The sequence below is a fragment of the Triticum dicoccoides genome, chromosome 1B, assembly GCF_002162155.2.
Source record: "Triticum dicoccoides isolate Atlit2015 ecotype Zavitan chromosome 1B, WEW_v2.0, whole genome shotgun sequence".
NCBI lineage: Eukaryota > Viridiplantae > Streptophyta > Magnoliopsida > Poales > Poaceae > Triticum > Triticum dicoccoides.
This window is the reverse complement of record NC_041381.1, coordinates 65,492,067-65,517,964: the sequence shown is the minus strand read 5'-3', so window position 1 is coordinate 65,517,964 and position 25,898 is coordinate 65,492,067. Positions and strand designations below refer to the sequence as shown.

Sequence of the window (25,898 nt, the reverse complement as noted above, 5' to 3'; positions counted from 1 at the left end):
CTGCCGTTTTTCTTACCGCTTGAATAGCTCTTGACCCCTCTCTGTCCCTGCACTGCCAGCTCTTGAATTCTTGCTGTAGTGCTCTATATTTGTACTGCTACAGAGAAAGAAAATGGAGTGAGAAAGAGAATGTGGTTGCAAGAAGAAAAGGAGCGAGAATAGAATCTGAATTTGCTTTCCAGTCATTGACCAATCCCAGTTTCCCCTTGTTCGTCCCGTTCCTCCCCTTACCTGTGTTATTCCTTGAGCTGTTGCTGCTGCTGCTGCCTGATGGGAGGGAGTGGTTGCGGCAGCGGAACAACCGCGGCGGGGGAGGCGCGCCTGGAGATGGCCTCGTGGGAGACGGGTCTGACTGTGAGCACCGGGGCCACGTCAATGGAGCTGTCGCGGTCGGGGCGGGGGGCCTCTGATCCCGGAGGCCGAGGCGGAGCGTGGGACATGCCCCACATCTCCACAGAGATTTGGGGAGAACGAGCAGCGGCAGGACGACGCGAGGTTGGGCGCGGCAGCGGAGATGCCGATGTAGTCGGACGAGGTGGGGAAGAGGAGGACGAGGAGGTGAGGGCCCCGACAAGGTGGCACCTGACGCACGCGCGGGGCGATTCGGCGCGATCGTGCGGTCAAGAATCAGCCGCCCGTTTCTGTTAGTTGGTGGCCGGCCGCTTTTTAGATTTTAGGTTTTTTAATATGCAACTAAAATATAGTGTCAAAAACGTTCTTATATTATGGGATGTTGGGAGTAGATATGAGAGAACAAAGAAGGTAATTATTGGAATATACATTGCTATGTCACATGTTTTGGTGTAATCATACAAACAAAATCAAATGTATAAATGGCCACATGCACAATACTACAATCATTAGAATTCGACTTGACACACACTAAGTACCACCACTCTACCATAGCTTTGAGCTCCAACTTCTTAGAATAAGACAAGTTGTAAGTAGGAATGACATAGCATATGCATCATTTTGGCACTACATAGCAACGAATATTGTCATCACAAAATAAAACATACTCGTATTATACAGTATGACATTTAGAGTATAAAATTGTCTATATTATTAATGAAAGTGAAGTTGTAAAGTATAACAATGTTCATTATAAATACATTGCATCTTTTGGCCCATATGCTTAGGATAAGAGTACTTCACTTTGAAAAGTATGTGAAATCAAATTAGCTGCACACTTAAAATTGTTAATCTCGGGGAAGTGCTAGTGGGAGATGTAGTAATGCACGGATCTAAATCTGCAAGAAAGATATGATCATAGCTCACAGAGAAATGGTAAACTTAAGGAACATCCTTGTAAGTCTAGAATATGGGGAGAAAGTTCATGTTAGGAATAAAAGCTCCTCGGTATGATACATCTCAGGATAAAGATCTAAATGATAATTTAACCCCACTTATATTTGCAGTCCTATAGCACACCAAAACCATGAATGAAAAATATCTTTCTGATACAAAAGTAACAATGGTAAGAAATAACATCAGTGGATGGTGGTCTTACAAAACTGATGCGAGGCATTCCAATGCACCAGGCCCATCAATGCAAATTTTTTATTCCAAATTACTTAGCTGCCTCTGGAATCAACCACTTTTTCTGACTAACTACAGTAGGGAAAATCCTGGAATCAACCACTAAACAAAAAAATTATTGCCAACATGTTCGGAGTAACCACAGAGAACACAAACTAATGAGAAAGATACATTACTTGAGGAATATCACAACGTAGGAAGAAAATGTTTCTTATAGACTAATAAGCTGGCAAGCGAGGATACCTAAGAGATTTTATTAGTCAGTGTTCTCCCTGCAATTAAGAAATCAACTGGGAAATAAATCACCAGAAATTTTGAAAGAAAACTTGGTGAGAGTCATATATTATACTGAGGCAAAATTATATGAAGAAAACTTTGTTTGCTTGGTAAGAAAAGATAACATGGAAAATAAAGTGTCATCTTGCATACACAGTAGAAAGTGGGGTAAAACAAAAATACAAAGCAGTACAGTTCAAATGAATTTCAGATCAAGCATAAATGTCAGTGTTTGTGTTTTTGTTACTGTATTTACTTTTTCGTGATACATAACACCATGAAAATGGCAAGATATGAGATTTATTATCTGTATAAAGCATCAGATTATGTAGATTAGGAGATTACTATCACCATATTGCCAGTCAAAGCTATGGTTATGTCCACAATAATTCAGTCTTAATTATCTAATCGCATGTAAATAGTAAAGTAGCTCATATTCCCAACTCTGAACAAATTAATCATTGTTGCACAAAATAAAAGGAAATAATAGTCATAACATCAAACCATGTGTAGGATGAAAGTTTTGTAATGATTGAATGTTTTCTTTGTGAATGAAACTCTTGGCAAATGACATTTTATTTGAAATATTCTGAGCCCAAAACTACTCTCTATCAGAAGTCTCTTTCCTTCAGATTCAACAATACATAGAGAAAACGTAACTATAGTGGTATCCTAGAAGCATGTATGCATGATTTTCTTGAATAAGAATAAATCATCAGCAAAACATAATCCTTCTCAAGTACGACAATAGTTTCCTGCTCTTCTCTATGCTTGGTTGGGTGCTTACTTAATACTTGTGTTCTGAAAAAGAAGACAGAGCTTTGCTATGCATGCTTGGGCGAATTTGTATCTGTACCTAGAGAAAAATCAGATACGCACACATGCCATACTGTACAAAACTGAAACTTGAAGATGAAAGTTGAAACGCCTTGAGTTCATAGTATTAAACTTAAATGAATGCGGCCTTCATATTGAGATATACACACCTATCATTGATCAATATCTGATCTTATTTTTCTTTGCTGATTAGTTCTATCGACGTCCAAAACATATGGATCAATCCAATAATTAATGGCATACAAACCTAGATACTGTAAGCTGTACGTACATCTCATAGGAATAGAAGTAGTCAAAAGTTAGATACCTATGAGGTAATGTACTTACGTAGCTTTTGCCCATGCGCATGATGCAAATCCGATTCATCTTCTAGGGCATGTACCTATGTGGTTCGGAAAAGAAGATTGAAGAAACCACTACCTGTTGATTGATTTCTGCAGTGAGAAAAGTAGGCGCCTGGTATCCGCTGTTCGTCGGCGTCGTCTGTTCCGCTGAGATTCATGAGGCAGTCCTATTGATTAGCTAGAGCAGATCAATGGGAAGGATTAATATAGACAGAATTACTATAACCATATTGCTAGTTAAAGCTATGGTTATGTCCACAATAATTCAGTCTTAATTATCTAACCATACATGTAAATAATGAAGTAGCTAATATTCCCAACTCTCAAAAAATAATCAGTGTTGCACAAAAATAAAAGGAAATAATAGTCATAACATCAAACCATGTGTAGGACGAAAGTTTTGTAATGATTGCATATTTTCCTTGTGAATGAAACTCTTGGCGAATGAAATTTTATCTGAAATATTCTCAGCCCAAAACTACCCTCTATCTGAATTCTCTTTCCTTCAGATTCAACAGTAAATAAAGAAAATGTAACAATAGTGGTATCCTAGAAGCATGTATGCATGATTATCTTGAATAAGAATAAATCATCAGAAAAACATAATCCTTCTTGAGTACGACAATAGTTTCCTCATCTTCTATATGCTTGTTTGGGTGCTTGCTTAGTACTCCCTCCGTCCGGAAATATGACAAGTATTTCCGGACGGAGGGAGTACTTGTGTTCTGAAAAAGAAGACATAGCTTTACTATGCATGCTTGGACGAATTTGTGTCTGTACCTAGAGAAAAGTCAGATACGCACACATGCCATACTGTACAAAACTGAAACACCTTGCGTTCATAGTATTAAAATTACATGAATGCAGCATGCATATTGAGATATACACACCTATCATTGATCAATATCTGATCGTATTTTTCTTTGTTGGTTAGTTTTACCGGCGTTCAAAACATATGGATCAATCCAGTAATTAATGGCATACAAACCTAGATACTGTAAGCTGTACGTACTCATAGGAATAGAAGCAGCCAAAAGTTAGATACCTATGAGGTGCACGTACGCACGTCGCTTTTGCCCATGAGCATGAGGCAAATCCGATTGATCTTCTATGGCATGTACCTATGTGGGTCAGAAAAGAAGATTGAGGACACCACTACCTGTTGATCGATGTCTGCCGTGAGAAACGTAGGGGCCAGACATCCGCTGTTCGTCGGCGTCGTCTGTTCCGCTGTCCAGAGCATTATCCTCTGGCGCCTAGCCGGCCGTCATGCATGAGGTAGTCCTGTTGATTAGCTAGAGTAACCAAACCCTAGAGCAGATCGATGGGAAGGATTAATTGTTTTGGCGGCGGCCGGCAGATTGTTTGGAGCCGCACGTCCAAGAACACACTGGGGAAAGAGAGTTAATTAGGGCTACGGGAGGGAAGGTGTTCCACACGATGGCATAGATTGAATACACATGGGAAAATTTATTTTGGGCGACTACTTTTTTTGTTTGGGCAACTTTTTATTACATAATGGCATTCGTTGATAATTTAGAGAGGATGGCATTGGTGGGTAATTTCTTCGGCGTTAAAGTTGATCTAACGGTTGTGATATTTTGATGTGCAAAATTAAAGGTTAGATATTTCTAATTTTTGTGAGAATTCCTAGCTTATTCTCTTTTTTCTCATTAGCCTGTAAAGCACTTTTTATATATAAATAGATTGGCCGCGGATCGGTGGAAGGTGTCCTTGTTTTTCTTGTGAGCAAAGCCTATGGGATTAGTCGCCAACTAGTAACCAGGGTGTGGATGTGGATTGACCGGGGGCGAGCTCGACTAGGAAACTTTGTTTTTGTGCTCATGTTGACGGGGCATACACATTGGTGATCATAATTTTGTGCGATGTTGCGTGGCAGGGCAGGGTAACTGAGGAGGAGAATTGGTGGTTTTGGTACGAGTCTAGCTTCAATGGGTCCAAGTTTACCCGCAAAAAAAAGGTCCAAGTTAATCACAAACAGAAATTCCCCCTACAGAGCCAGTGGTGGACAGGTGAATGATCTGATCTAGGAATGAGGAAAAAAGGTTCGAGATTTTGATGTATAAATTTAATCATACTAACAAGAGAGGGAGCCATCGTATTTCCACGCTTGGACAAGTTACGGCACCAGTTTTATGTATTTTACAAATTCAGATACAGGTGTTGGCATGCAACAGGTCATCCTCGGGGTACGTTAATAGGCCGACCAGGTCAAGGCTCCTGACAAGTCTCGTCCGGGGCTCCTCACGTTGTACTTCTCATACACTTTCTCGCGGTTCTCATTCCACCAATTTTCAGCCTGATGCTTCCCAAAGCACCTTCAGCTGCAAACAAGAAATGTTTCAAAGAGGCAAGATGCCAATGTAAATAGTAAGATTTTGCAAGGAAATGTGGGCATGTCAGAAATCTTACTGGGCAGAAGCATAGGGCAGAATGTATAACACAACTCTAAGCTACACATTGAAGCAAAAGTAATAATTAGCCTGCTGAACAAGATAACCGGTTGTTCTAATTTTCTGATAGTGTTAAATGTGGAAAACAATTGTGCTCTAGAACATGATAACAAACTACAAGTTGGTCCCATTTTTTTTTTTGAAAAGGAGCATTTTATTACTTAAAATATTTAAGCATTACACCTGGCATCTGCATAACTAAGATGCACACAGCCAAATAAGGTCCTCTCACACAAAAGGAAAAAAAATGCAAAATACAAAAAGAGTCTGTATAACGCCTAAAGCGGAGGGGGGTCAATCCTAAGATCATGCTACCATCCATGTTGGGTAAAGTATCCCTCGCCGTAGCCTTCAATCATGTACACATCTTCGTAAATAGGTCTCGATTCTCGACGCGTTGTAGAGAGGACCATAAACGAAGAGTCCCAGTACATCTGTAGATAACCTGCATCAGAGAAGTACTTCTATCGTTAAAAACCTTATCATTTCTACATAGCCAAAGCGACCAAATAACATCAAGCGCTCCCACCCTGAGAAGAGTTCTAAACCTGTGGTCAATCTCATGTAACCAGTTGCCAAATATATTAGCAACACTATAAGGAGGATACAAGCCAGAAGCTATTTGGATGACTGACCATATAGAACAAGCCAATTTGCATTGAAAGAATAAATGTTTTATTGTCTCATCATGGTGACAGAAGACATATTGCGGACTTCCATGCCAATTCCTCTTAATAATGTTATCTTTAGTAAGAATGACTCCGCGACGAAGATACCATGCAAAGATTTTATTCTTAAGAGGTATCTTCATCTTCCAGATCTTCTTATTATTATCAACTGGCTCATCAGACCGGATTAACGCTCTATACGTAGACTCCATTGAGAATTGTCCATTCCCATGAAGGTTTCATCGGAATACATCAAACCCATGTGACAATTGCACCGTGGACAACCGCTGTAACTTGTGGCCAATACCATATGCTATAGGTTGTCTGAACGGTAAGATCATGTCCACTGACTAATCAAGCAACTAGCATTGCAATCATCAATGTTTCATGAGTTGTTTGTACGTGAAAAAAGAAAAGCAAATTTGGTAGAAGAAAGCAAACATGATAGGAAATAATTTAAATACCTGAAGCAAACTATCTTCAGATCCCGAGTCCCGTCACAGACTGTCGTAAGAGTTATGTAAACACCTGGTTCATACTGCTCGGTCCACTCAACTTGTACTTGGTTCCTAGAAATTGATATTGTTCCTCGAGGTTTGTAGCCGTTCTTACCATTTTGAAGGGACCTAGCATCTGTGCTGACATTATCATCAGCTCTGCTACTTGCAGACAGCATCTCATCACTATTGATGTGGGCTCTTCGATGAGGATGATCCGATCTGTGAGGACTAGTAATTCTAAGGCTGTGGGTGCTGCCATTCACTATTTTCACTAATACTGCCCAGTAATTTGTTTTGATTTGAGATTCCTCCACTTTCGGACTAGGTGCATTGAGCAACTTATTCCTTGCTTGGTGAATTTTTACATTCATGCTAGAGTAAGTAGCAACATGTGCCTCAACACCGTTCTGGAGCATGTACATGTTTTGCTTCATTGAAACCATAAGCTCCATGTTCTGGTGGTAATCTCTCAGCCATGTCCTTCAGCTGCATAAATCGAAGGAAGCACTCAATAATGCATATTTAACAATTATTTCTGGTGAAAAGAGGTACGCTGTTCTGTTTGAAAGAAAGAGAGATGATAGATCTGAGATGTAGAAACAGCAGGAAGCTCACATTTGGATGAGGGTGCTTACCTCCTTTCTTTTGTGTTTATGTCCACAAATGCAGTTTTTCAAAAGGAAAGGAATTTGATCACTTTATTTTCTTGCATGAACTATCACAAGGCATTTTGAGGATGCATTTACCTGAAAAGTACATCCAATACTCAAGCAGAGCAGGTCGTGAGGACCCTGACTCCTTGCCAGGTTATCAGTCGTCAGGCACTTCCCTCTCAAGAGGATCCAAGCAAACACCTTGTCTCTTGGGGCTGACTTCGCACTCCAGATAAGGGACTTGTCATTGGCTGGAATTGCATCATGTAAGAAGACACCACCGAGTACTCTCCCGAGGTCATCCACTTCCACCTGATGCGGTACGCAAGGCCCTCTGTGAAGTTGATGCTCTTTGTCACCTCCCACATCTCGCAGAGCTCGTGCGGTAGCACCGGAGGTGGGTTGGCCTTGGCGTAACACAACCACTTGGTCGGTGGTGATCGCATCCCTAATGGAAAGACGATGATAGGTGGGAACCCGATGAACGAGTTCACGCCCGAGGGTGTCCCGATCTTCACGTCGTAGGATCGAATCGAAAGGGATAACTAGCTGCAAGTAGCAGGGATAACTAACTTTATACCTGCCAAGGTTGGATGCAACCCGTACGCTGGGATGGCTGACCGAAGCTACAAGAACTCCAACCCGCTGTCCGAACAATCACAGAACCATAAACCGGGACTAACACACACAAAACGGCTGGAACCGTAGAGCACAAATTAGGGGAAACCATAGGCTCCTTCTCGCGAATCCGGATGAATTCACAAGAGCAAAGGTAGTAAGGATCTCTCTAGCAGTCTTGCTGGATAAGCTTGTAGCTGAATGGTTTGACAAAAGGTTTTCTAAGAGGATGGGGGAGATGGGGTTTTATAGCGGGGACAACCCTCCTTAGCTAGGTGTGAAAATGGTTTCAAAAGTAAGCAGGTTTTCATGGCTTTCTTGGGGAAATAAGCAGTCAACTTTGGGAGTTGTGGAGAGCTCCTCGAAAATTCGTGAAGCCCTGATAGCCTGGACACCTTCCACGAGAATGACTAGTACTTTTGACTCACAACTCCAAATGATGTGAGGTTTTTTGCATTGGAAAGATAATTTGATGTATCTTCTGTTGACATATACCTATGGCCCCGTCTCTGCATCACATGGGTGTGGCAGAACAAAACATCAGAGGTCAAAACTGACGGCATCAGCTTCACTTGAAACTTGTTTTCTCCAAACTTGTTCCTCCAATCGATTGCTTCAAGAGCTCATAGGTTGTTGGATTTATTCCATGTGATACCTAAGTTCAACCAACAACAATGGGAATGAAAGCATAGTTGTGTCATCAAGGTTACTAGGTAAACTTAAGTTAGCATTCACCTGGTCATGTGCTTGCTTGATTCAGCTTAGCAATTCCTTCCAACTAAATTGTAGACTTTTCTGAAATGTCATGTATGATATTCCCATGTGCTCATCAGACGACGACCATTGTAGTGACCGAAAAGGTTTGGCCACCTATCCGTCGGCCGGCATCCCTGAGCCCAGTGGAGTGTCCAAAAGTTTGCTTTGTGCCCATCTCCAGTTGTGATCTCCATGGCAGTCTGAAAGACGCATTTCGCCGTCGGGTCACTGGCCATGATCAGTTCATGCCAGGGGCGAGCGTCATCAGTCCATTTGCTCCACTGCCGTCTAGCCTTTAGTTCACCGCCTTGCAGTTGAAGGTCATGGATTTCGAGGCTACCAAGTTCCCGGGGCCGACAAACCTCCTTCCAATGAACCAGGCATCTTCCCGCCGATGTCGTCTCATCTGCTGCCCAGAGGAATGAAGGAAATATGCCCTAGAGGCAATAATGAAGTTGTTATTTTATATTTCCTTATATCATGATAAGTGTTTATTATTCATGCTAGAATTGTATTAACCGGAAACTTGATACATAGACAAAACACTGTGTCCCTAGTAAGGCTCTACTAGACTAGCTCGTTAACCAACAATGGTTAAGTTTCCTAATCATAGACATGTGTTGTCATTTGATGAACGGGATCACATCATTAGGAGAATGATATGATGGACAAGACCCATCCATTAGCATACCATATTGATCGTTCAGTTTTATTGATATTGCTTTCTTCATGTCAAATACATATTCCTTCGACTATGAGATTATGCAACTCCCGGATACCGTAGGAATGCCTTGTGTGCTATCAAACGTCACAACATAATTGGGTGATTATAAAGATGCTCTACAGGTATCCCCGAAGGTGTTTGTTGGGTTGGCATAGATCGAGGTTAGGATTTGTCACTCCGAGTATCGGAGAGGTATCTCTGGGTCCTCTCGGTAATACACATCATAAGAAGCCTTGCAAGCAAAGTGACTAATGAGTTAGTTGTAGGATGATGTATTATGGAACGAGTAAAAAGACTTGTTGGTAACGAGATTGAACTAGGTATGAAGATACAGACGATCAAATCTCGGGCAAGTAACATACCGATGGACAAAGGGAATTATGTATGTTGTCGTAACAGTTCGACCGATAAAGATCTTCGTCGAATATGTAGGAGCCAATATGAGAATCCAGGTTCCCCTATTACTTATTAACCGGACAGGTATCTCGGTCATGTCTACATAGTTCTCGAATCCATAGGGTCCGCACGCTTAACGTTCGATGCCGATATAGTATTATATGAGTTATGTGATTTTGTGACAAAATGTTGTTCAGAGTCCCGGATGAGATCACGGACATGATGAGGAGTCTCGAAATGATCGAGAGGTAAAGATTTATATATAGGATGATGGTATTCGGACATCGGAAGTGTTCCGGAGGATACCGGGTACATATAGGGTTACCGGAAGGGGTTCCGGACACCCCCGGCAAAGATATGGGCTTAATTGGCCAAGGGATGGACAGACCAGCCCACAAGGGGCTGGTGCGCCCCTCCACAAGGCCGGCCAGCCGGGAGAGGAAAGGGGGGCGCCACCTCCCCCTTCCTTCCCTCGGCGCCTATACAAGGAAGGGGGGGCGAACCAGGGCAGGAGCTCAAGTGGGATTCGGCCCCACTTGGGGTGCCCCTTGCCCTCTCCCTACTACCGGGTGTAGCTACACCCATTTCTTATATACTACCATGTGGTAGTATATACTCTACTTTATTATTTTTATTATGTTCATATACTATATCTAAGATACTCCAAAGTGAGTTATATGAAAAAATTGCAAGTGAGCTCATAGTTTTATTGTATTTGTGAAATATTTATGAGGAGGGGGCAGCCTAGCATACACAACATCAATTGTTAGCCGTGTGTGGCGCCCCCTCCGCTGTTTACGCCTCCGGTCGTATCTTTGTAGTACTTAGGCAAAGCTCTGCGCGAATCACTTCACCATCACCATCACCATGCCGTCGTGCTGATGGAACTCATCTACTACCTCGACAACTTGCTGGATTAAGAAGGTGAAGGATGCCACCGAGCTGAACGTGTGCAGAACTCGAAGGTGTCGTAAGTTCGGTACTCGACGGTGGATCGCGAAGAAAGTTCGACTACATCAACCGCGTTGTGAAACACTTCCACTTGCGGTCTAAGAGGGTACGTAGACACACTCTCCCCCTCGTTGCTATGCAGCTCCTAGATAGATCTTGCATGAGCGTAGAATCTTTTTTGAAATTGCATGCTACGTTTCCCAACAGTGGCATCCGAACCAGGTCTATGTGTAGATGATATGCACGAGTAGAATACAAAGAGTTGTGGGCGGTGATAGCCATACTTCTTACCACCAACATATTATTTTGATTCGGTGGTATTGTGGGATGAAGCGACCGGACTAACCTTACATGTCCACGTACATGAGACCGGTTCCACCGACAGACATGCAACTAGTTTTGCATAAAGGTGGCTGGCGGGTGTCTGTTTCTCCTACTTTAGTTGAATCGAATTTGACTGCGGCCGGTCCTTGAAGAAGGTTAAAACAACAAACTTGACGAATCACCGTTGTGGTTTTTGCCGTAGGTAAGAATGGTTCTTGCTAGAAACTCGTAGCAGCCACGTAAAACTTGCAACAACAAAATAGATGACGTCTAACTTGTTTTTGCATGGTATGTTGTGATGTGATATGGTCAAAACATGATGTGATATACGTTATTGTATGAGATGATCATGTCTTGTAAGATATCTGGCAATCGGCAGGAGCCGTATGGTTCTCTCTTTATTATATGAAATGCAAACGCCATGTAATTGCTTTAGTTTATCGCTATGAGTTAGCAATTGTTGTAGAAGCAATAGTCGGCGAGACGACCACGACGCTATGATGGAGATCAAGGTGTCGAGCCAGTGACGATGGAGATCATGACGATGCTTTGGAGATGCAGATCAAAAGCACAAGATGATGGCCATATCATGTCACATATTCTGATTGCATGTGATGTTTATCTTTTATGCATCTTATTTTGATTAGTACGGTGGTAGCATTATAAGATGATCCCTTCACTAAATTTTAAGGTATAAGTGTTCTCCCTGAGTATGCACCGTTGCGACAGTTCGTCGTGTTGAGACACCACGTGATGATCGGGTGTGATAGACTCTACGTTCACATACAACGGGTGCAAGACAGTTTTGCACATGCGGAATACTTGAGTTAAACTTGACGAGCCTAGCATGTACAGGCATGGCCTCAGAACACTGGAGACTGAAAGGTCGAATGTGAATCATATAGTAGATATGATCAACATAGAGATGTTCACCATTGATGACTACCCCATCTCACGTGATGATCCGACATGGGTTATTTGATTTGGATCACGTATCACTTAGATGACTTGAGGGGTGTCTATCTAAATGGGAGTTCTTAAGTAATATGATTAATTGAACTTAATTTATCAAGAACTTAGTCCTGATAGATTTTGCATATCTATGTTGTAGATCAATAGCTCGTGTTGTAGCTCCACTATTTTTTGATATGTTCCTAGAGAAAAATAAGTTCAAAGATGTTAGTAGCAATGATGCGGACTGGGTCCGTGATCTGAGGATTATCCTCATTGCTGCACATAAGAATTATGTTCCTGATGCGCCGCTAGGTGATAGACCGATTGCAAGATCAGATGCAGAAGTTATGAATGTTTGACAAGCTCGGTATGATGACTACTTGATAGTTTAGTCCGCCATGCTTTACGGCTTAGAACCGGGACTTCAGAAACATTTTGAATGCCACGGAGCATATGAGATGTTCCAAGAGCTGAAATTGGTATTTCAGACTCATGCCCATGTCGAGAAGTATGAGACCTATGACATGTACTTTGCCTACAAGATGGAGGAGAATAGCTCAGCCAGTCAGCATGTGCTCAGAATGTCTGGGTACTACAATCACTTGAATCAAGTGGGAGTTAATCTTCCAGATAAGATAGTGATTGACAGAGTTCTCTAGTCACTATCACCAAGCTACTAGAACTTCATGATGAACTATAATGTGCAAGGGATAACGGAAAAGATTCCCGATCTCTTCGTGATGCTGAAATCGTTGAAGGTAGAAATCAAGAAAGAGCATCAAGTGTTGATGGTTAACAAGACCACTAATTTCAAGAAAAAGGGGTAAAGGAAAAGAAAGGAACTTCAAGAAGAATGACAAGCAAGTTGCCACTCCCGTGAAGAAGCCCAAAGCTAGACCTAAGCCTAAAACTGAGTGCTTCTACTGCAAAGGGAATGATCACTAGAAGCGGAACTACCCCAAATACTTGGTGATAAGAAGGATGGCAAAGTGAACAAAGGTATATTTGATATACATGTTATTGATGTGTACTTTACTAGTGTTCAGAGTAACCCCAGGGTATTTGATACTGGTTCAGTTGCTAAGATTAGTAACTCGAAATAGGATTTGCAAAATGAACAGAGACTAGTTAAGGGCGAGGTGACAATGTGTGTTGGAAGTGATTCCAAGGTTGATAAGGTCACCATCGCGCACTCCCTCTACCTTTGGGATTAGTGTTGGACCTAAATAAATGTTATTTGGTGTTTGCGTTGAGCATGAATATGATTGGATCATGTTTATTGCGATACAGTTATTCATTTAAGTCGGAGAATAATTGTTGCTCTGTTTACATGAATAAAACCTTCTATGGTCATACACCCAATGTAAATGGTTTATTGAATCTCGATGGTAGTGATACACATATTCATAATATTGATGCCAAAAGATGCAAAGTTGATGATGATAGTGCAACATATTCGTGGCACTGCCATTTAGGTCATACTGGTTTAAAGCGCATGAAGAAACTCCATACGGATGGACTTTTGGAATCACTTGATTATGAATCATTTGTACTTGTGATCCATTGATACGTCTCCAACGTATCTATAATTTTTGATTGCTCCATGCTACTTTATCTACTGTTTTGGACTATATTGGGCTTTATTTTCCACTTTTATATTATTTTTGAGACTAACCTATTGACCGGAGGCCCAACCCAGAATTGCTGTTTTTGCCTATTTCAGTATTTCGAAGAAACGGAATATCAAACGGAGTCCAAACAGAATAAAACCTTCGGGAACGTGATTTTCTCACCGAACGTGATCCAGGGAACTTGGACCCTACGCCAAGAAGCTTCCGAGGAGGTCACGAGGGTGGAGGGCGCCCCCCTGGGCGCGCCCCCCCTACCTCATGGGCCCCTCGGAGCCCCACCGGCGTACTCCTTCCTCCTATATATACCTACGTATCCCCGTATGATTAGAGAAGGAGCCAAAAACCTAATTCCACCGCCGCAACCTTCTGTATCCACGAGATCCCATCTTGGGGCCTGTTCCGGAGCTCCGCCGGAGAGGGCATCCACCACGGAGGGCTTCTACATCAACACCATAGCCCCTCCGATGAAGTGTGAGTAGTTTACTTCAGACCTTCGGGTCCATAGCTAGTAGCTAGATGGCTTCTTCTCTATTTTTGGATCTCAATACAATGTTCTCCCCCTCTCTCGTGGAGATCTATTCGATGTATTCTTCTTTTTGCGGTGTGTTTGTTGAGACCAATGAATTGTGGGTTTATGATCCAACTTATCTATGGAAAATATTTGATTCTTCTCTGAATTCTTTTATGTATGATTGAGTTATCTTTGCAAGTCTCTTCGAATTATCTGTTTGGTTTGGCCAACTAGATTGGTAGTTCTTGCAATGGGAGAAGTGCATGGCTTTGGGTTCAATCTTGCGGTGTCCTTACTCAGTGACAGAAAGAGTTGCAAGGCACGTATTGTATTGTTGCCATCGAGGATAACAAGATGGGGTATTTATCATATTGCATGAATTTATTCCTTTACATCATGTCATCTTGCTTAAGGCGTTACTCTATTTATAACTTAATACTCTAGATGCATGCTGGATAGCGGTCGATGAGTGGAGTAATAGTAGTAGATGCAGAGTCGTTTCAATCTACTTGTCTCGGACGTGATGCCTATATACATGATCATACCTAGATAACCTCATAACTATGCTCGATTCTATCAATTGCTCAACAGTAATTTGTTCACCCACCGTAGAATACTTATGCTCTTGAGAGAAGCCACTAGTGAAACCTATGGCCCCCGGGTCTATTCTCATCATATCAATCTATATAACTTTATTTACTTGCTTTGTTTTTACTTTGCCTTTACTTTTTTACTTTGCATCTTTATATCAAAAATACCAAAAATATTATCTCTATCAGATCTCAATCTCGTAAGTGACCGTGAAGGGATAGACAACCCCTAAGCGTTGGTTGCGAGTTGCTATCGTGTTGTGCAGGTACGAGGGACTTGCGCGTGACCTCCTACTGGATTGATACCTTGGTTCTCAAAAACTGAGGGAAATACTTACGCTATTGTGCTGCATCATCCTATCCTCTTCAGGGAAAACCAACGCAAGCTCGAGACGTAGCAAGAAGAATTTCTAGCGCCGTTGCCGGGGAGGCTTACGCAAAAGTCAACATACCAAGTACCCATCGCAATCCCTATCTCTCGCATTACATTATTTGCCATTTGCCTCTCGTTTTCCTCTGCCCCACTTCACCCTTGCCATTTTATTTGCCCTCTCTTTCCCAATTTCCTCCTCTCTTTCCATTGCCTTTTCCTCGTCCGTTTGTTTGCTCATGTGTTAGTTTGCTTGTTTGTCGTGATGGCCCTACCTAAATTTGGTGATCTTCACCTTAAAAGGCTAGAGGAGATCGAAAACAATGTCAGGAAGTTTATGGTTTTGCAATTTGAGCATAATAATTTCTTTAGAAACGAGCTTAATGAACAAAGGAGTTTTATGAGTTATATGAATAAAGAGCTCGATGATATGTCCAAAGAATTTGATGGCGTAAGAGCCCAAATTGCTCGTCTTGAAAAGATGACCGCTGAAATTTTGGATATGCAAGCCACCTTAGTCAATAAGATGGCCGCTAAACCGAATTCCTATGAAAATCAAGATGAAGATCTAGAAGTTATTGATGTGTCCCCTATTAAATCCTTGTTTTGCAATATGAATCTTGATGAGAATGAATATGATCTTCCTTTACCTAGAAGGCGTTCTAAGAATTCTGAGTTTCTAGATCTTGATGATGAAATTGATGAAAGTAGGATTGAAATAAATAAAAACCGTCATGTTGTTGAACCTACTATTTTGGATCTCAAGGAATTTAATTATGAAAATTGCTCTTTGATTGATTGTATTTCCTTGTTGCAATCCGTGTTAAATTCTCCTCATGCTTATAGTCAAAATAAGGCCTTTACCGAACACATTGTTGATGCCTTGATGCAATCCTATGAAGAAAAGCTTGAGTTGAAAGTTTCTATCCCTAGAAAACTCTATGATGAGTGGGAACCTACTATTAAAATTAAAATTAAGGATTTTGAGTTTCATGCTTGATGTGATTTGGGTGCTAGTGTCTCTACTATTCCCAAAACTTTATGTGATTTGCTAGATTTCCGTGATTTTGATGATTGCTCTCTAAACTTGCATCTTGCGGATTCCACTATTAAAAAGCCTATGGGAAGAATTAATGATGTCCTTATTGTTGCAAACAGGAATTATGTGCCCGTAGATTTTATCGTTCTTGATATAGATTGCAATCCTTCATGTCCTATTATTCTTGGTAGACCTTTCCTTAGAACGGTTGGTGTAATTATTGATATGAAGGAAGGGAATATTAGATTCCAATTTCCCTTAAAAAAGGGTATGGAACACTTCCCTAGAAAGAAAATAAAATTACCATATGAATCTATCATGAGAGCCACTTATGGATTGCCTACCAAAGATGACAATACCTAGATCTATCCTTGCTTTTATGCCTAGCTAGGGGCGTTAAACGATAGCGCTTGTTGGGAGGCAACCCAATTTTATTTTGTGTTTTTTGCTTTTTGGTTCTGTTTAGGAATAAATAATCCATCTACCTTCTGTTTGGATGTGGTTTTATGTTTTAATTAGTGTTTGTGCCAAGTAAGACCTATAGGATAACCTACGATGATAGTTGATTTGATTCTGCTGAAAAACAGAAACTTTGCGCGCACGAATTTACTTATGATAAATCACAGGAACGTGCTTTTGCGTCGATTCTTTTTGCTGCTGATCAATAAACAAATTGTCCAGGACTTCCTATGTTTGTAGAATTTTTAGAGTTCCAGAAGTTTGCGTTAGTTACAGATTACTACAGACTGTTCTGTTTTTGACAGATTCTGTTTTTCGTGTGTTGTTTGCTTATTTTGATGAATCTATGGCTAGTAAATTAGTTTATAAACCATAGAGAAGTTGGAACACAGTAGGTTTAACACCAATATAAATAAAGTATGAGTTCATTACAGTACCTTGAAGTAGTCTTTTGTTTTGTTTCTCTAACGGAGCTCACGAGATTTCTGTTGAGTTTTGTGTTGTGAAGTTTTCAAGTTTTGGGTGAATTCTTTTGATGGATTATGGAACAAGGAGTGGCAAGAGCCTAAGATTTGGGATGCCCATGGCACCCCCAAGATAATCCAAGGACACCAAAAATTCAAAGCTTGGGGATGCCCCGGAAGGCATCCCCTCTTTCGTCCACTTCCATCGATAATTTACTTGGAGCTCTATTTTTATTCACCAACATGATATGTGTTTTGCTTGGATTGTCTTGTATTATTTGTGTCTTTGCTTGTTAGTTTACCACAATCATCCTTGCTGTACACACCTTTTGAGAGAGCCATACATGATTTGGAATTTGTTAGAATACTCTATGTGCTTCACTTATATCTTTTGAGCTTGATAATTTTTGCTCTAGTGCTTCACTTAGATCTTTTAGAGCACGGTGGTGGATTTGTTTTAAAGAAATTTGATCTCTCATGCTTCACTTAGATTATTTTGAGAGTCTCTAATAGCATGGTAATTTGCTTAATGTTAATATACTTGGTATTCAAGATTTGTGAAACTTTCTTTTTGAGTGAATTAAATTAAGTTTGATGCTTGATAATTGTTTTGAGATATGGAGGTGATAATATCAAAGTCATGCTATTTGAATAGTTGTGAATTTGAGAAATACTTGTGTTGAAGTTAGCAAATCCCGTAGCATGCACGTATGGTTAAAGTTGTGTAACAAATTTGAAACATGAAGTGTACATGGCTTGTGCATCCTTATGAGTGGCGGTCGGGGACGAGCGATGGTCTTTTCCTACCAATCTATCCCCCTAGGAGCATGCACGTAGTATTTGAATTTTTGATGACTTCCAATTTTTGCAATAAGTAATGAGTTCTTTTGACTAATGTTGAGTCCATGGATTATACGCACTCTCACCTTTCCGCCATTGCTAGCCTCTTCGGTGCCGTGCATTGCCCTTTCTCACCTTGAGAGTTGGTGCAAACTTCGCTGGTGCATCCAAACCCCGTGATACGATACGCTCTATCACACATAAACCTCCTTTTATCTTCCTCAAAACAGCCACCATACCTACCTATCATGGCATTTCCATAGCCATTCCGAGATATATTGCCATGCAACTTCCACCATCATCATCGTGACATACATTACTTTTGTCCTATTGCCATTGCATGATCTTGTAGTTGACATCGTATTTGTGGCAAAGCCACCATGCATTATTTTCCATACATGTCACTCTTGATTCATTGCACCATCCCAGTACATCGTCGGAGGAATTCATATAGAGTCATATCTTGTTCTAGTTTCGAGTTGTAATCCTTATGTTGTAATCAATAGAAGTGTGATGATCATCATTATTAGAGCATTGCCCTAGTGAGGAAAAAGATGATGGAAACTATGATTCCCCCACAAGTCGGGATGAGACTCCGGACGAAAAAAAAGAGAAAGGCCAATAAAAAATGAGAGAAAAAGAGAGAAGGGAAATGTTACTATCCTTTTACCACACTCGTGCTTCAAAATAGCACCTTGTTCTTCATGTAGTGAGTCTCATATATTTGTGCTTCAAAGTAGCACCATGTTTTTCATATAGTGAGTCTCATAAATTGTCTTGTTTATACTAGTGGGAATTTTTCATTAATGAACTTGGCTTGTATATTCGAATGATGGGCTTCCTCAAAATGCCCTAGGTCTTCGTGAGCAAGCGAGTTGGATGCACACCCACTAGTTTTCTTTTGTTGAGCATTCATAGCTCTTGTGCATCCGTTGCATGGCAATCCCTACTCCTCGTGTTGACATCAATTGATGGGCATCTCCATAGCCCGTTGATTATCCTCGTCAATATGAGACTTTCTCCTTTTTTGTCTTCTCCACACAATCCCCATCATCATATTCTATTCCACCCATAGTGCTATATCCATGGCTCGCGCTCATATATTGCGTGAAGGTTGAAAGAGTTTGAGATTATTTTAGTATGAAACAATTGCTTGGCTTGTCATCGGGGGTATAGAAGTTGGGAACATCTTTGTGTGATGAAAATGAAGCATAGCCTAACTATATAATTTTGTAGGGATGAACTTTCTTTGGCCATGCTATTTTGAGATGACATAATTGTTTGATTAGTATGCTTGAAGTATTATTATTTTTATGTCAATATGAACTTTTATCCTGAATCTTTCGGATCTGAATATTCATGCCATGAGTAAGAAGATTTACATAAAATTATGCCAAAGTACCACTCCGCATCAAAAATTCTTTTTTATCATTTACCTACTCGAGGACAAGCAGGAATTAAGCTTGGGGATGCTTGATACGTCTCCAACGTATCTATAATTTTTGATTGCTCCATGCTACTTTATCTACTGTTTTGGACTATATTGGGCTTTATTTTCCACTTTTATATTATTTTTGGGACTAACCTATTAACCGGAGGCCCAGCCCAGAATTGCTGTTTTTTGCCTATTTCAGTATTTCGAAGAAACGGAATATCAAACGGAGTCCAAACGGAATGAAACCTTCGGGAACGTGATTTTCTCACCGAACGTGATCCAGGGAACTTGGACGCTACGCCAAGAAGCTTTCGAGGAGGTCACGAGGGTGGAGGGCGCCCCCCTGGGCGCGCCCCCCTACCTCGTGGGCCCCTCGAAGCCCCACCGACATACTCCTTCCTCCTATATATTCCTACGTATCCCCGTATGATCAGAGAAGGACCAGAAACCTAATTCCACCGCCGCAACCTTCTATATCCACGAGATCCCATCTTGGGGCCTGTTCCGGAGCTCCGCCGGAGAGGGCATCCACCACGGAGGGCTTCTACATCAACACCATAGCCCCTCCGATGAAGTGTGAGTAGTTTACTTCATACCTTCGGGTCCATAGCTAGTATCTAGATGGCTTCTTCTCTCTTTTTGGATCTAAATACAATGTTCTCCCCCTCTCTCATGGAGATCTATTCGATGTAATCTTCTTTTTGCGGTGTGTTTGTTGAGATCGATGAATTGTGGGTTTATGATCCAACTTATCTATGGAAAATATTTGATTCTTCTCTGAATTCTTTTATGTATGATTGAGTTATCTTTGCAAGTCTCTTCGAATTATCCGTTTGGTTTGGCCAACTAGATTGGTAGTTCTTGCAATGGGAGAAGTGCATGGCTTTGGGTTCAATCTTGCGGTGTCCTTACTCAGTGACAGAAAGAGTTGCAAGGCATGTATTGTATTGTTGCCATCGAGGATAACAAGATGGGGTATTTATCATATTGCATGAATTTATTCCTCTACATCATGTCATCTTGCTTAAGGCGTTACTCTGTTTTTAACTTCATACTCTAGATGCATGCTGGATAGCGGTCGATGAGTGGAGTAATAGTAGTAGATGCAGAATCGTTTCGATCTACTTGTCTCGGGCGTGATGCCTATATACATGATCATACCTAGATAACCTCATAACTATGCTTGATTCTATCAATTGCTCAACAGTAATTTGTTCACCCACCATAGAATACTTATGCTCTTGAGAGAAGCCACTAGTGAAACCTATGGCCCCCGGGTTTATTCTCATCATATCAATCTATATCACTTTATTTACTTGCTTTGTTTTTACTTTGCCTTTACTTTTTACTTTGCATCTTTATATCAAAAATACCGAAAATATTATCTCTATCAGATCTCACTCTCGTAAGTGACCGTGAAGGGATTGACAACCCCTAAGCGTTGGTTGCGAGTTGCTATCGTGTTGTGCAGGTACGAGGGACTTGCGCATGACCTCCTACCGGATTGATACCTTGGTTCTCAAAAACTGAGGGAAATACTTACGCTACTGTGCTGCACCATCCTCTCCTCTTCGGGGAAAACCAACGCAAGCTTGAGACGTAGCAACCATGCCTCATGGGCAAGATGACTAAAACCCCGTTTTCCGAAACAATGGAGCGAGCCAATGATTTATTGGAAATAATACATACCGATGTATGTGGTCCGATGAGTGTTGAGGCTCACGGCGGGTATCGTTATTTTCTGACCGTCACAGATGATTTGAGCAGATATGGGTATATCTACGTAATGAAATACAAGTCTGAAACATTTAAAAAGTTCATAGAATTTCAGAGTGAAGTGAAGAATCATCGTAACAATGAAATAAAGTTCCTATGATCTGATCGTGAGGCGAATATTTGAGTTACGAGTTTGGCCTTCATTTAAACAAATGTGGAATAGTTTCAGAACTGACGCCACCTGGGACACCACGGCGTAATGGTGTGTCCGAACGTTGTAACTGTACTTTATTAGATAGGGTGTGATCTATGATGTCTCTTAGCGATTTACCACTATCGTTTTGGGGTTATGCATTAGAGACAACTGCATTCACGTTAAATAGGGCACCGTCTAAATCCGTTGAGACGACACCGTATGAACTATGGTTTGGCAAGAAACTTCAGCTGTCGTTTCTTAAAGTTTGGGGTTGCGACACTTATGTTAAAAGGCTTCAGCCTGATAAGCTCGAACCCAAATCGGAGAAGTGCGTCTTCATAGGATACCCTAAGGAAACAATTGGGTACACCTTCTACCACAGATCCGAAGGCAAGATCTTTGTTGCCAAGAATGGAACCTTTCTAGAGAAGGAGTTTCTCTCGAAAGAAGTAAGTGGGAGGAAAGTAGAACTTGATGAGGTAATTGTACCTTCTCTCGAATTGGAAAGTAGCACATCAGTGAAATCTGTTCTCGTGATGACTACACCAACTAGAGAGGAAGCTAATGATGATGATCATAAAACTTCGGATCAAGTTACTACCGGACCTCATAGGTCGAACAGAGCACGTTCCGCACCAGAGTGGTAAGGTTATCCTGTCCTGGAAGTCATGTTATTAGACCATGGCGAACCTATGAAATATGAAGAAGCTATGATGAGTCTGATGTCTACTACACAACCTTATTCTTGTAGACGTTGTTGGGCCTGCAAGTGCACAGGTTTGTAGGACAGTAGCAAATTTTCCTCAAGTGGATGACCTAAGGTTTATCAATCCGTGGGAGGCGTAGGAAGAAGATGGTCTCTCTCAAACAACCCTGCAACCAAATAACAAAAAAGTCTCTTGTGCCCCCAACACACCCAATACAATGGTAAATTGTATAGGTGCACTAGTTCGGCGAAGAGATGGTGATACAAGTGCAAAATAGATAGTAGATATAGGTTTTTGTAATCTGAAATAATAAAAACAGCAAGGTAACAAGTGGTAAAAGTGAGCGTAAACGGTATTGCAATGGTAGGAAACAAGGCCTAGGGTTCATACTTTCACTAGTGCAAGTTCTCTCAACAATAATAACATAGATAGATAATATAACAAGCCCTCAACATGCAACAAAGAGTCACTCCGAAGCCACTAATAGCGGAGAACAAACGTAGAGATTATGGTAGGGTACGAAACCACCTCAAAGTTATTCTTTCGGATCAATCTATAAAAGAGTTCGTACTAGAATAACACCTTAAGACACAAATCAACCAAAACCCTAATGTCACCTAGATACTCCATTGTCACCTCAAGTATCCGTGGGCATGATTATACGATATGCATCACACAATCTCAAATTCATCCAACCAACACAAAGTACTTCAAAGAGTGCCCTGAAGTTTCTACCGGAGAGTCAAGAACGTGTGCCAACCCCTATGCATAGGTTCCCAATGTCACGAAACCCGCAAGTTGATCACCAAAACATACATCAAGTGGCACATGATATCCCATTGTCACCACAGATAATCATGGCAAGACATACATCAAGTGTTCTCATAAAAGACTCAATCTGAAAAGATAACTTCAAAGGGGAAACTCAATTCATCACAAGAGAGTAGAGGGGGAGAAACATCATAAAATCCAACTACAATAGCAAAGCTCAGGATACATCAAGATCGTGCCATAGAGGAGCACGAGAGAGAACACGAGAGAGAGAGAGATCAAACACATAGCTACTGGTACATACCCTCAGCCCCGAGGGTGAACTACTCCCTCCTCGTCATGGATAGCGCCAGGATGATGAAGATGGCCACCGGTGATGGGATCCCCCTCCGGCAGGGTGCCGGAACAGGGTCCCGATTGGTTTTTGGTGGCTACAGAAGCTTGCGGCGGCGGAACTCCCGATCTATCTTCTGTTCTGGAAGTTTTAGGGTATATTGGTATATATAGGAGGAAGAAACACGTCAGGGGAGCCACGAGGGTGGAGGGCGCGCCCAGGGGGTGGGCGCGCCCCCCTACCTCGTGCCTTCCTCGTTTATTTCTTGACGTGGACTCCAAGTCTCCCGGGTTGCTTTCCTTCCAAAAATAACTTCTCCAGTTGATTCCGTTCCGTTTTGACTCCATCTGATATTCCTTTTCCTCGAAACACTGAAATAGGCATAAAACAGCAAATCTAGGCTAGGCCTCCGGTAAATAGGTTAGTCCCAAAAATAATATAAAAGTGAATAATAAAGCCTAATATTGCCTAAAACATTAGATAAAGTAGCATGGAGCAATCAAAAATTATAGATACATTGGAGACGTATCAAGCATCCCCAAGCTTAATTCCTGCTTGTCCTCGAGTAGGTACATGATAAAAAAGAATTTTTGATGCGTAGTGATACTTTGGCATAATTTCAATGTAAATCTTCTTAATTGTGGTATGAGTATTCAAATCCGAAAGATTCAAGACAAAAGTTCATATTGACATAAAAATAATAATACTTCAAGTATACTAATCAAAGCAATCATGTGTTCTCAAAATAGCATGGCAAAAGAAAGTTCATCCCTACAAAATCATATAGTTAGGCTATGCTTCATTTTCGTCACACAAAGATGTTCCCAACTTCTATACCCCCGATGACAAGCCAAGCAATTGTTTCATACTGAAATAATCTCAAACTTTTTCAACCTTCACGCAATACATGAGCGTGAGCCATGGATATAGCACTATGGGTGTCGGTGTCAAAACCGGCGGATCTCGGGTAGGGGGTCCCGAACTGTGCGTCTAGGCGGATGGTAACAGGAGACAAGGGACACGATGTTTTTACCCAGGTTCGGGCCCTCTCGATGGAGGTAAAACCCTACTCCTGCTTGATTAATATTGATGATATGGGTAGTACAAGAGTAGATCTACCACGAGATCAAAGAGGATAAACCCTAGAAGCTAGCCTATGGTATGATTGTTGCTCGTCCTACGGACTAAAACCCTCCGGTTTATATAGACACCGGAGAGGGCTAGGGTTACACAGAGTCGGTTACAATGGTAGGAGATCTACATATCCGTATTGCCAAGCTTGCCTTCCACGCCAAGGAAAGTCCCATCCGGACACGGGACGGAGTCTTCAATCTTGTATCTTCATAGTCTAGGAGTTCGGCCAACGGTGATAGTCCGGCCATCCGGACACCCCCTAATCCAGGACTCCCTCAATAGCCCCTGAACCAGGCTTCAATGACGAATAGTCTGGCGCGCATATTGTCTTCGGCATTGCAAGGCGGGTTCCTCCTCCGAATACTTCATAGAAGATTTTGAACACAAGGATAGTGTCCGGCTCTGCAAAATAAGTTCCACATACCACCGTAGAGAGAATAACATTTACACAAGTTCAATCTGCTGACATATTCCGTGGCGTGACATCACGCCACGGCCAGGCCTTTATTCGAATCGTTTTTACTGTTCCACCTCAGCGCGTTTAGCGAAGCGGTTTCCTTGGCACGTCTTGTCAAAGCAGAGATCGCGTCCCCTTATTGCGGGATTCTCATCAATACGGATGTGGGTAACCCAACCGTGCCATTGATTACGGCGCTTGGGAGATAAGCGAGTTTTACCAGGCTCGTGGGGACGCATAGTTTCGTCCGTCCATATAAGGGGATAAGGATCCACCTTTTTACCTACGCCTTCTTCCTCCTTTGCTTATCCATTTCTGCGCACTCGAGCTCCAGCACCCAAGTCCGCACATCTCGCCTCAACCTTCCCCAGCCATGTCCGGAGCGGGAGGCAAGTGGATGGCCTCCTCCATCACGGAGGGGCACATCAAGAGGCTGCGAAAGGCCGGATACTTGTCTAGTGACATCGTGCATCGGCTCCCCGACAAGGGACAGCTCATCCCCACCCCCGGGCCCCATGAGAGGGTGGTGTTCCTCACCCACTTCCTCCGCGGACTAGGTTTTCCACTTCACCCATTTGTCCGGGGGCTCATGTTCTACTATGGCCTGGATTTCCACGATCTGGCCCCGAATTTCATCCTCAACATCTCGGCGTTCATCGTCGTGTGCGAGGCCTTCCTCTGCATCCAGCCCCACTTCGGCTTATGGTTGAAGACCTTCAATGTCAAGCCGAAGGTAGTGGGCGGCCGCCAAGCGGAGTGCGGAGGTGCCATGGTGGGCAAGATGCCCAACGTCCTATGGCTCGAGGGCTCCTTTGTGGAGACCATAAAGGGGTGGCAATCGGGGTGGTTCTACATCACTGAGCCGCATGACCCTGAATGGGTAGCGGCCCCCGAATTCCGATATGGCTTCCCTACACGGGTCACCTCTTGGAAAGAGAAGGGCCTATCATGGGGTGATTCGGAGGAGCTGACCAGACTCCAATCCTGCGTCCCAACCTTGGTGAACAAGAAGCTCAAGCTTATCAACGTAGTCCAGGTCATGCTCATCTGCCGGATCCTCCCGTGCCAAAAACGGGCCTTTAATTTGTGGGAGTTTGATCCGGCACAGCACCAAACCTTGAGCAGGCTCTTCGACACTACGTACGAAGATGCCTGGAAGGTGTTGTTCAAGGGCGCCGAGGCTCCCGCATCCGCTATCGAAGATCGCGGATTCAGCTCGTAGCGTCAAGC

General features: G+C 42.1%; 1 pseudogene; it reads right to left on the bottom strand.

The window, feature by feature from the left end:
• Nucleotides 1–5,211: 5,211 nt before the first annotated feature.
• On the bottom strand, nt 5,212–6,814 carry LOC119350149 (annotated as a pseudogene).
• Between the last annotated feature and the right edge of the window lie 19,084 nt (nt 6,815–25,898).